Here is a 10415-nt window from a genome sequence, read left to right on the forward strand (position 1 = left end):
TATATTTTATATATATATATATATATATATATATATTAAACAAAGATAATTTATTTCAGCTATTTGCCAAGGCAACATTTTTCATTTAGTTTAAGTTGAAGTACTAAAAAAACTAATATAAGAAACTAAATAAACTCAAGCTGAAAACTACAAACTAAAACTTTACACACACACATAGATTAAAAAAACAATAATAATAATAAATGACAAAAACACAACAAAATTACTAGAACTTTAACCAAAATTAAACTGAAAATATAAACATTATTGTAAACAAATTGTAAACACAAGTATTTCTTCTTTTCTTGAATTATATATTTATACAATAGCAAGTCTTGCTACTGTGAATTTTTTTATATTTTTTTTTACTTTGGAAATACACAATTTTAATCAATAAACTTTTGTGAGGTCTTGACTGTCCGCTGTAATGTGGTGTGACTGTGGGCTCATGGGAGTTGTAGTTCAATAAAGACATGAGCGATAACCTCTCCACCTCTCTGTGGCTCACGCTGCTAATTTAGCTTAGAGGACAGTGGAGGATGAGGAGGAAAAGCAGCATTAGCGGCTCGGTAAAAAAATCACCATGACTGGCAACAGGGATTAAACTTCACCATGGCAACGGAGATGTCCTGACCTGACACTTGGAGGGTCAGGAGTTCAGCGGATGAACACATCTAGATAAACGGGAAATGGCGAGTGGAGCTTGTAGATAGTCCCGCAAAGTAAATTCATCTGAAAAAGGACAAATTTAAACCCTGCCTGATTCACTTCATGCCTAACACCCCTTAACCATGGTAAAATCACTGTAAGTGGCTTATTGCTTTTATAAAACCAAAATCAAATCCAAAATTGTCCCTGTTTACTTTATTAATGGATGATCCTGGTCTTACTGGGTTGGATAGAGATGGATCCTCATAAATGACTGATTTTTGCAAAGGTTCTGCACGATCCTCTTGTTCGTAAACATTCTCAGGGTCTGAATTGGGCACTGGGCCGGCTAACCAATCAGAGCACATTTCGTATTTCAGGAGGGGTTTCATCGAAACAGGAACTAAACAAGAGTGTTTGTGAGAGACTGGGAAGAGAGGTTCTGCAGTAGTGTGAAATATGTGAAAAATAATGCGTTTTTGGAACAGTCAAATATGAAAACTTTATGAAGACTTTATGAAAGGGCATAATAGGACCTATTTAAACTGACCTATTCAAAGTTAGTTAGTATTGCATTAGGAATAATTCATATCTGTGTCATATCTGTTGAGTTTTACATTAATTTTAATATACATGTAAACAATAGTAAGAGTGTCGTTTTTCCTCATAAAACGGTTAGTTCCAGTCCTTGATTCTGATTGGTCAACAGTTGTGTTTTATTCACGATAAAGCACGGCTATGACTGCTTCACTCAACGCTTCTGTGTATCACTGCGCAACACCCTTAGCAACCATCCTTGGCAACATAAACTATCAAGTATTTTAGCAAAATTAGCTGTTTGTTATTTATTTAATGAAGTATGAGTGACCCCTGCTGGCGTTATGTTGCATCATTCACCTTTAATTTTGAGGCCACGCCTTTCCCGCTGTCAAAGAAACTCTTCTCATGCGGGAGATACGTTGATGCGCGTGTTTGCATGGAAACCCACAGTTTCCGTGAGAAGGGAATATTACTGTATTTATTCGTTTTCTGTTTCAGGTATGATTCTGTATTTACATCAATTTACACTATACTCTTGCAAACTCGCGCTGTGCTGCGATTCAGTCTTTTTTTAAAGACAGAAAACAGATGTTTTCTCATGCTGAGAGATAAGCAGATGTATGTGTGTGAAAAAAATATGATATATGGTGTTTAAAAAATAAATGACACAGCAGATGAGACGTTGTATAAAAGCAATAAGGTACTCGAGGCGTGCTGTATTGTGAATAAGTCACAGCTGAAGGGGTTGCAGTGACTCTGCTTCGCATCGTGCACAACACTCTTCAGCCATGATGGACATTTATTTTAAACGTTCCATACCCCACTAATAAATCACAAAGAAACCACAAACGCTGTGTTTTTCTTTGTCACAAACAGGGTTGTGTCCCATCAGAGACTCTCCACAGCTCTCATTATCCACACGCAGCTCGAGTGAGGACTCAGTCAGGCTTTAGCGGCCGTATTGTGTAGCGCTGATGTGAGCGGACGTCTGAGAGACAGAACGAGACCAAAGCAATAACTTTCCGCTAACAGCAGTGGCTCTGATTGAAAATGTTGTGTGTGTGTGTGTGTGTGTGTGTGTCACTCTTCATGCAGTAAATGGGCCGGTGTGTGTGTGTGTGTGAGTCCAGCTTTGGCAGCTCTGCCAGGCCTCCTTGGCCATTTATTGAGACTGAGAACGTTTCCTTGCCCGCCTGTAATGAACCATTTTATGATTCATTATCCTGCCGATGAATTCCGCTGCCAAGTCTGCAAACTTTCTAATTAGCACGGGTCAAACAGCCACACAGTTTCCATCTAATTATCGACGCCTATTACTGAACGGACACTGGAGGAAAGCCATAGTGAGGTGGGTGGTGCGATGCTCAGACGAGGTGTTAGGAGGAAAGCAGAAAAACTCTAGTGCTCAGATGTTGCTCTTTCATAACTCAGGAGTCTTAATGAACGTCTCATTTATGTTTAACTTCTCAGATATTTTAATGACACTTTACAAAAAGGTTCCATCAGTTAGTAGTTAACATAAACAATGAAAAATACTTCTAAAGAATATGTTAGTCTTAGTTAATGTTAATTTCACTATTTATTAATACATCATTAAAATCAGAAGTTGTCTTTTAATATTATTATTTTTATATTTCTTTTTTATTTATTTATTTTTATTAAATAACATTAACAAAGGTTAATAACTACTAGTACTAATATATATAATGAATAGTTTTATATTTATTAACAAGCGTTAAAAAAGATTAATATCTACTACTACTACAAATAAAAATTTATACAAATATTGTTAATGCTGCTAATAATAAATGCTGCAACAAATGTATTGCTCGTTGTTAATTAATGTTAGTTAATGCATTAACTAATGTTAACTAATGGGACCTGAACTAACAATGAACAGTTTTATTTTCATTAACAAGCATTAACAAAGATAAATAACTCCTACTACTATTAATAAATACTGTTAATATTATTAATAATAATAAATATAGCAACAAATGTATTGCTCACTGTTAGTTAATGTTAGTTAATGCATTAACTAATGTTATACTACGGGGCCGTTGAATGCTTGAATCTGATTGGCTGACGAACGTTCTGAGGTGTGCAATTACGTACACATGGTTGCCAGGTTGACAAAGATGAGCAGCACATTTAACAGATATTTCCGTATTGCGCAAGTGTAAAGCTCTGTTTTGGGGATTACGTTTCTTTATATCAGGCAACCCAGTTGTGTTCCTCTGCGGCCAGATTAAACCTTGTTGTGTTGAATTATTAGAAAAATAATGCACACCCGAGGTGTAACTCCGCTTTGCGTCGTGGCCGCATCACCACCTCGAGTGTGCATAATTTTTCTAATAATCCAACGGCCCGTCGTCAATTATTCCTTACTTAACTAATGGGACATGAACAATGAATAGTGTATTTTTATTAACAAGCATTAACAAAGATTAATAGCTACTACTACAAATAAAAATAAATAACATTAATAATCAATACTGTTAATATTAATAACAATATTATAAAACGGATAGTTCCGGTCCTTGATTCTGATTGGTTGAGCCACGTTCGAAGCTGTTGTAAATTACTCTACAAACATACACCTTTGTTTACTTTGTGTGTTGCTCGGCAACCACTTTGTTGCAACCACAACTGATTCTGAGGAACTACATTGTTTGGTGGAAGAATACTGTTTTTATTAATATCATTACACATTATTTGCTCTGGTTTATTCTGTGAAACCTTACTACGTATATGAAATAACCTTTTTATAAAAGCAATAAGCCCCGTGAAGCCGTGGTTTACAGTGAATTTATAACAGCTAAGGGGCGTTGTTAGGTACGACGCGAAGCGGCTTCTTGGGGCTTATTGCTTTAATAAATACTTCAACAAATGTCTTGCTTATTGTTAGTTAATGCATTAACTAATGTTAACTAATTGGACCTTATTGTAAAATGTTCATGTTTCTCCTAAAATATGTGGAGAAATAAAAATAGTTGTACAGTAAGAGTATAGAAATGTTTGATAAAATCACAAATCAGTAATTTGGCCTTTGAAGAATTTAATGAGAAATATTTGAGTTCATATTGAGATTTCTTCATTTTGATTGCAGCAAAGTTTGAGATGTTGTTGAGAGAAAACTCAGAAACAGATCAAATTCATTCGTTATTATTCTGAGCAAATGTCTTTGATTTTAATCCCCGCTGTAAGAAACTGTCCCCGTCTCAAGTTGTTTTTCAGGCCTCAATTGTTGTTGGAGATACTGTAGGAAATGGTGCTTATTAAAGTGGAATCGAAAGACTAATTGTGTGTGTGGATGAAAGGCGAGGAGGAGCAGCTTTCATTTGTCTGAATGAACAGATTAGCACCTCCCGTGGATGATGACAACCTTTTTTCACCGTTCCTCTCAGACTTTGGGAAAAACAAACCAGGAACCAGTACCATGAGAGCAGGTTTGGTTTGATTGTAATGATGTTTTTTGTTGCTTTCAGATGCCATCTGTGGGAAATAAAAGATCAAGACATGCAGGCTGACATACCAAAATTAGAAGTGATATTATATTTACATTTACGCATTTGGCAAATGCTTTTATTCAAAGTGACTTGCGTTGCATTCAAGCTATACATTTTATCAGTTCAGACCCATTACCTCGGCATGGCTACTTACTTTATTTTAGACAAAATAAGACCAGGAGGAAAAATAAATTGTAAGCATTTTTAATGTAATAAATTTTAATGTATTTTTAAAAATAAATGATCAATTTCAAGTTGTTTATTTTATTTTATTTTATTCAAAATAAGTCCAGGAGCATATACATATATAAAAGTAAAAATAAATTGTAAGCAATTTTAATGTAATAAATGTTACTTTTAGTTATTTCTTTTTTTAACCATCTTGGCAACACTTTATATGCAGTCTGTCTTTCATTATGAATATTAACTGTTATTAATATGAATTCATTTTGAATGTTAATGTATAAAGTTAAGTTATACTTAGTATACTGATTATACAGTATACTAAGGCATTATGAATGCTTTATAGTGAGTTAAGAATTCCGTTATAATGCATTATATAATTCTGGTTTCACAGGAAGTGTTACAACAGCCTCTAATGGTGTTTTACATGCTTACAGTTTCTGTATAGTCTGACCGTGCCCAGTGTTGCCAAGTCCGCGGGTTTCCCTCGGAATTGGGCTACTTTAACACTGTTGCCATGGGTTGTTTTTCATGTCTGCGGGTTGATGATATTTATCCCCTGGAATGCGAATTTTAGCAGGGGAACCCCACCAAAAAACGTGTATTTTACCCCCTGGAACACGGTTTTTAACTGGGAACCCCCTCGAAACGCCATTGGGCTAGTTTTGGGCTAGTTTTGAGTAGCGATTGGGCGGGTTTTCTTGTGAAAACCTGTCAACCCTGACCGTGTCATTACCAGGACTGTACTGTAGTATCAGACCAACGTCAATCACAGCATCTGTGTGTGTGCCAACCCAAGATTTCATTTTCTTCCCTCTGCTGGAAGCGAGATATAGCCGAACCCCCTTTGAGATGTGACTCTACAATAAGAAGTGGGACTGCTATAAACAGTGGATTTAAGTCGTTTTTTCTTCCCTTCCTCTTCAGCGCCTCCTCGCTCCGCGTGCTCATCCTGCTCAGTGAAGGGGCACTATCGCTCTCCGCCACACTAATTAAAAACCTTAACGCAGCCAACGCCTTCCTTCATTCACCAGCACATTCACAAATTATATTTCCGCTGTTTATTGGTTACAGTATCATTTTAATTAAAGATTTTTTCTCGCTTACCATTTTTCCGCCAGCAGTTCTGAGATTCTGCCCTCCGTAAGCAGTTGTGTTTTTTTTTCTGTTGTCCTTGCAGGAGCCTTTTTTTTTTTTTTTTTAAAAATTTTTGTATATATATACTATATGTGAATACTATATGTGGTCAAAACTGAACTAGAGACATGCTTTAGTTAGCAAACCATAATCTGCCTTTGATATTAACATTTCTGTTTTTCAAAATGTTTAAACCTATGTGAATCATTTAGATTCTTGCATACAATTTAACCTATTATTTAGGGTCTTCATGAAATGTCTGTAACATACTAAGGTTAAAATTACTCGATGGTCTTGTAAAACAACACCCTTTTTACCTTGTCCTAAACAGCTCTGTTCACAGCGACTCATTTCGGTGCATGTCTCTTTAAATGATAATGAGCTACTGCTCACCCCACCCCTCCCTTCTGTGGGGCGTGGCTATTTTAATAAGGTGGTCTTATTCAAACAGCCAGCTATATACAGTATGTAGAAACCAGTTGCAAACTGAAACAGAGTTTCAGACTCAGACAGCCCATAACAAACTGGCTGTGTGTTTCCGTTTTAGCTTTTCTGAGCAGAAACCTAACTAAACACACAAAAAAGCTAAGAGATTGAAAGTTTCATCCGTTGTCCCCTTTAAGAAAAATTTATTGTAAACTTTTCTCTGTAAAATCTAATCAGTTGACCTTACATGTGTAGTGCCAGGGATCGTGATCAATATTAGCCCCAAATGCATGCACTGCCATGTTTTCATTTTAGTTGTTAAATGTTTTTTTTTTTTTTTTGCAATTGTGCTGTGAGGTTGATTCAGTCATACACTATGAAAGAAGATTTTTCATAGTAAATAAAAGAAAGATTACTGTAGTGTGCGTTTTACAAGAAAATACTATTTCAGTCTTTTTAGTGTTTATATTTTTAACCAAAACTATTTAAAAATCATTTTTAATTGAAATAAAGCTGAAATAAAATAGAAATATTAGATTAAAAATGTATGTATATAATTATATAAGTTGTTGCCTTGGCTAACTGAAATTAAGTTTATGTTGAAGTACTAAAATCACTAAAACTAAAACAAAAATACATTAAACCTAAATAGAAATATATATATATATATATATATATATAAACTAACATTAACATGATAACTGAAAATGCCAAAATAAAAGCTTATTCAAAATATTAATACAGTAAATACTACAGTAGTATATAAATAAAACTAAAATAACACTGAGAGTGCATATAGTATTGTCAAACTTGAAGTACTTGAGTACAGAAGTATATTTGCCTTATTAATGCATGTATATGTTTGATGGCCTGATGGCTGGTTGTTGCTGTGGTTTGTAGGGTTATTGTTCTTCCAGATCGTGCGTTGTGTGTCTGTATCATCGTGTTCGCTCCATCACCTGAGGTCAGGGTGTGTGCTATGACATATGATCCACTGCTCTGACAGACTGCTGACACTGATTGTGGATGTGGCCTTGATGTGCTCAAGTGTGGATGCTTCAGTTTGAGAGCTGTGAATATGAATGTACAACAAATACAGAATGCGAGAGTATGTTTGTTCCCTGTCTTAAATGTTAAACAGCAAAATTGCAGTAAGATTGGGTGATTTTACTCTAATTGTTACAAACAAACTGCAAAAAAAAATGTTTATATGGGTTGGATTGAATGGTCATTTTGTCAGCATTTTATTTACTTCTATAAAGTTGTATATGATGTTCTCATAATTTTGACAAACATTAAGAAATTATAGAGCTGGCTGACTATTTTTTAAAACTTCTTCAAACAGTACATAGTTCAAAACTTCTTCCTTTTGTAAATAAATAAACAATAATAATATTATTTTATTTATGGGTATTTTTCATGACGCTCAATGACACATTACGAGCACAATAAAACAGCATAAAAAGAAATAAAGCATAATAATTAAAAAACACATATCGCATAAAAAATGTATAACATATATAAAACAGATATAAACATTGAAAAAAATCAAACAGAATAAGCTCATCTAAAAAGACTGGTTTTAAATAAATGTTGTAAATTAAGTACTTAAAAAATAATAATATTATGTATGCTGTAACAGCATTTTTGAAGGATTTTATAATATATATTATTATTTATACATATGATAAAAACAATAGTTTATGTCTTTTGTTACAAAATGATTTAATTCAATTAAAATTGTCAGTGTACTACAAAAGTGTGGTTTTGGACATGTTTTTCATGTTAAGTTGATGTTAAAATTATTAAATATAGTTAAAATTATGTTATTATTGTTTAAATAGATGTAATTAATAAATATATAAAATAAATAGTAAATATATTTTTTATCATAAAATATTATTAAAAAAATGAAATTATATATTTGCAAAATACTAAAATATTATATTTTTATTTATAATATTTCAAGTATTAGTATAGATTATAAATTATAGTGGCTTTTGAGTTGGTTATTTTCAGTGCGTCAGTCAAATCAATCTTAATGACTCATTCAATCTGACTGAATCAATACTGAAAGTGAACTCTGATCCAGCCAGAAATTCGAATCAGAATTATCCATTTTATATATTTATTTATTGAAATGGTTTGTAACAGTTATTCAAGAATGAATAACAAGAATATAACCTCTTTATGTGCACATTTTTATAACCACAGATTTGTATATGATGAAAAAACGTCTATATTAACATCCTCCATCATTCAGCAGCCGCACTGAACAGCTCTCATCCAGCACATGGAGTCCTGTAGAGCTGTTTTGCTGAGTAATAAGCATGACGGGATCGGGTATGAAGGATTTCTGGCTCTCAGCACACCCCATAAATCGGCCTCGTAACCTGGGCCGCTCCTCGTGTGGCGCTTTGCTCCATAACAGACCGAGCGTTCAGCACAACCGCTGCTCTTAAAAGTGTCTGAGGGATTGTGTGTGATGGATTCGCACACACACACACACACACTCTTATTTTGAAGGATGGTCCCCATGTAGCTCCACCCCGCCTCACACAAATTCTCCCTGAGAGGATATTTTTCTTTTTATCAATTGTCCGGTGCACGTCGTGTCCTCAGTAAATAAATCAACCAGGGCCTTTGTTTTGCGTCTGTTTCCTTATCTACCCAGCCCTCGTAATTCTTAGACGACCTGCCACAGCCCTGTGTGTGTGTGTGTGTGTGTGTGTGTGTGTGAGAGAAAGAGAGAGTTTGTCTCAGCTGCTGTCCACACCGGTGTGGTTGAATCTGCATATACTACCCTGTGTGTGTCTGATAATGCTATAAACAGTGTGTATTCTTGTATCCTTGACTCAATGACACACTAACGTTTAGAACATGTAGTACATCATCCAGTTATTGCATGCATACAAAAAGTTGACATACTGGGAACTGTATACATACTGCATTCTGCAGAAAATACATAGATAGATAGATAGATAGATAGATTGTGTAAGGAAGTGAATGAGAGAGTGTTAGTTCAATAAGAAGGATGTGAAGGAAAAGAGAAGAGGAAGAGATGGATGGAGGAGGATGTTTTCTGGCAGTGTCAGGTCAGCATTTGCGCTGCGTGTCATGTAGGTGGGTAGCTGTGGATCGGACGCTGGAGACGGAGAGACCACAAAAGATGGAGAGACATTCCTTGACTCAATGACACACTTAGGTATACGCACACTTAAACGTCAGACACTGATATGGAAGAGTAAAAAAAACATAATCTATAGCAGAGCTGCTATAGCTTTAGAATTTGTGCACTTTAACCTGACGTTACTAACGTTTAGTACTATGCAAAAGATTGGTATTTCAAATAAATGTTATTTTGAACATTCTATTCATTAAGATGGATGGAGGAGGATGTTTTCTGGCAGTGTCAGGTCAGCATTTGCGCTGCGTGTCATGTAGGTGGGTAGCTGTGGATCGGACGCTGGAGACGGAGAGACCACAAAAGATGGAGAGACATTAGTGACACTCTGAGTGTAACAAACAGAGACAGAGGAGGACAAAAGAGAGCTGAGTGGAGAAGACAGCCGAGCGGAGGAACCGCAGCGCAGGTAGAGACAGACAGATGAGAGAGTGAGACACGTTGCAAAAGTTTTACTTGCTCTCTGAGACAAACTGCATGGGACAAAAGTGGAGTACGCTTGCAGAGAGCTGTCAGTTAAAGGTATAGTTCACGAAATCTAGCGCACCTTTTCAAGCGGTGTATGGAGGTGGGAAGATATCAAGACACAACCGAATCCAGTGTGTGCAGAACATTCCTTCATCCAGCTGAGATATAAATGATCATTAAAGGGGTCATATGATGCTTTTTTTAAAGATCATTATTTTGTATATTTGGTGTAACAGAATATGTTGACATGCTTTAATGTTCGAAAAACACATTATTTTTCAAATACTGTACATTATTGTAGGTCCTCTATGCCCCGCCTC

General features: G+C 35.3%; 1 protein-coding gene across 1 annotated transcript in view; it reads left to right on the top strand.

Annotated features, from left to right (window-relative positions):
• The window catches only part of cacna2d2a (calcium channel, voltage-dependent, alpha 2/delta subunit 2a), a 210312-nt gene that overhangs the window by 136627 nt on the left and 63270 nt on the right, over window positions 1-10415 (top strand). The gene's annotated exons all lie outside the window — the stretch shown is intronic.

Source organism: Sinocyclocheilus rhinocerous, unplaced genomic scaffold (genome assembly GCF_001515625.1).
Source record: "Sinocyclocheilus rhinocerous isolate Xijiao unplaced genomic scaffold, SAMN03320098_v1.1 scaffold1488, whole genome shotgun sequence".
In the NCBI taxonomy this organism is placed as follows: Eukaryota; Metazoa; Chordata; class Actinopteri; order Cypriniformes; family Cyprinidae; genus Sinocyclocheilus; species Sinocyclocheilus rhinocerous.